This window comes from Schistocerca piceifrons, unplaced genomic scaffold, assembly GCF_021461385.2.
Source record: "Schistocerca piceifrons isolate TAMUIC-IGC-003096 unplaced genomic scaffold, iqSchPice1.1 HiC_scaffold_1201, whole genome shotgun sequence".
Classification (NCBI taxonomy): Eukaryota; Metazoa; Arthropoda; class Insecta; order Orthoptera; family Acrididae; genus Schistocerca; species Schistocerca piceifrons.
In genome coordinates, this window is record NW_025727017.1 from 65,001 (window position 1) to 67,500 (window position 2,500).

At 57.8% G+C, this 2,500-nt stretch overlaps 1 non-coding gene across 1 annotated transcript in view; it reads left to right on the forward strand.

The window, feature by feature from the left end:
* The first annotated feature begins 1,827 nt into the window (after window positions 1–1,827).
* LOC124729313 overlaps window positions 1,828–2,500 on the forward strand; it is a 1,909-nt gene continuing 1,236 nt past the window's right edge. Inside the window, exon 1 of the ribosomal RNA XR_007007605.1 lies at window positions 1,828–2,500. This exon is cut by the window's right edge and continues 1,236 nt beyond it. This is a non-coding gene — a ribosomal RNA (small subunit ribosomal RNA).

Genomic DNA, 2,500 nt, shown 5'->3' on the forward strand with positions numbered 1-2,500 from the left:
CCCATGTTGTCGCCTTAACGTAACCCACGTTGTCGCCTAAACCTGCTCTGTAATTGTTATACGACTCGTTCAATTACTGTAGTGTTGCCCACCCGCAACCCTCGCAATATAGTTCGCTACTCGCACTGCCCGCACCCCTGTGTATCGCTTCATGTTAAACACCTTGCAAGTCTTGCTCACTTTCCACATGCTCCTGCTGTACACTGTAATGTGGATGGCAGCAGGACGTACATGCCGCCCCTCCCCACGTCCCCACCTTGCCCCCTGCCTTCGCAAGCTGGTTGGTGAGAAGTTTGCATGTTCAATGCCCTTCGCATGCGACGTACTCAGGCTACGTTGTGGTGCGGCCTGTGTCAACTGTCCGCTGATGTCGTACGCGTGAACCACAATCTGTACTGCACATTCGTCCTTATGTACTGAATGATACATCGTGGCACATGTGTGACCGCACAACGACTGCGCCCAAAAACGGCGGACCATACAGTGCAAATATTGTGCACGCAGCTACGTGTCGTCTCCCTATGAGAGCTGGATTGCAGTGTGGTACGCCATAGAGACGTGTGGGAGGAACGGACGCCGTGGATGGCGATCAGCATGAGCTGTCTGTTGATGTATTCGGACCTAGTCGTCTCTCCTCACACACCGTGATGGCATGGTGCACCGCGTTCCATATCTGCGACATGCTACAGAGGCCGGTTGACAGTCGTTCGAGCAATGGACATCGCATACGTACGGGGGCCACCTTCCACGTATTGTCTAGGCGTGCACATTTTGTTGCGTGTATGTGGGCAGACGTAGTGTGGCGTGACACCTGACACAGGCATGCAATAATCGTTGAAGTTGCAAATGGCGATGGACGCCTGCGTTTTCTGGTGAAGTTACGCAAATGAACAAATGGTAACCTGTTGTGGTGCGGTTGTTCTCGCTAGGGGTGAATCGGTGATGGCGACGATAGGTTGAGGTACTAACCGGTTGTTCCAGCGATACCCACCATGCCGACGAAACTGAACGGCATCTGGGTGTGAAGCGATACGCGGCGGTGGCTGGGTGGGACCGTCCCCGGCCGGTGAGGGGGCGCCTCCCGGCGTGCTGGCCGCGCGGTGCGTGGGCGCACGCGCTACAGCCGGCTGGTGGGGGCGGCCAGTGGCAGGCGCGCCGGCCGACGGACGCGGCAGGCGTCGCAGCTGCGCGCCGGCGCACCCTGCGCGCGGCGCCGTGCGGCCAAAGTAGGTCCTCGCGGGCCCGGTGCGAAGCGCGGTGGACATCTTCAGTGTGCTGGTCCGATTGAGGACTGTGTGCGTTGAGGATGCGCCGCCGCCCGGCGCTCGGCGCCGCGACGCCGTCTGCTGCTCGGTCGCCCCAGCGGTTCTCGCTGGTGGTTTGTATCGCAGCTGTGCGGATGTGTTGGCGCGTGCGCTGTGCTGGGAGAGTTCGCTTCGGCACCCAAGTGGGGCTTTTGTCCTTCTGTGGCGCTGGCGTTGGAGCTGCCGGTCACCGTAGGTGGCGCGTGTTGTCTCCCGCCGGCAATGCCACGACAGCACGCTCCCGGGCCTCTGTCGGCAGCGGCAAGCTCAGTTGGGAGCACGGGTGGTCGCACCGAAAGCGTCTACTCGCCTAACTCCGGGCGATTGCGCCTCTCTCGAACCCGACCAAGTACTTGGGACGGCGCTGCGCGCCGCCGGGACCTGAGAGGGTTTCGAGGTGTATTGTGCAGGGGAGCTCAGCCTCCTCCTGTTTGCAGAATGATTGAGCGGACGCTTGCGTGTTCGCGCGGGCCCCCGGGACACACTCCCGGGCGGCCGGCTGCTCAGCTCTAGTTGACGCAGCTCCCTGGTTGATCCTGCCAGTAGTCATATGCTTGTCTCAAAGATTAAGCCATGCATGTCTCAGTACAAGCCGCATTAAGGTGAAACCGCGAATGGCTCATTAAATCAGTTATGGTTCCTTAGATCGTACCCACGTTACTTGGATAACTGTGGTAATTCTAGAGCTAATACATGCAAACAGAGTCCCGACCAGAGATGGAAGGGACGCTTTTATTAGATCAAAACCAATCGGTCGGCTCGTCCGGTCCGTTTGCCTTGGTGACTCTGAATAACTTTGGGCTGATCGCACGGTCCTCGTACCGGCGACGCATCTTTCAAATGTCTGCCTTATCAACTGTCGATGGTAGGTTCTGCGCCTACCATGGTTGTAACGGGTAACGGGGAATCAGGGTTCGATTCCGGAGAGGGAGCCTGAGAAACGGCTACCACATCCAAGGAAGGCAGCAGGCGCGCAAATTACCCACTCCCGGCACGGGGAGGTAGTGACGAAAAATAACGATACGGGACTCATCCGAGGCCCCGTAATCGGAATGAGTACACTTTAAATCCTTTAACGAGTATCTATTGGAGGGCAAGTCTGGTGCCAGCAGCCGCGGTAATTCCAGCTCCAATAGCGTATATTAAAGTTGTTGCGGTTAAAAAGCTCGTAGTTGGATTTGTGTCCCACGCTGTTG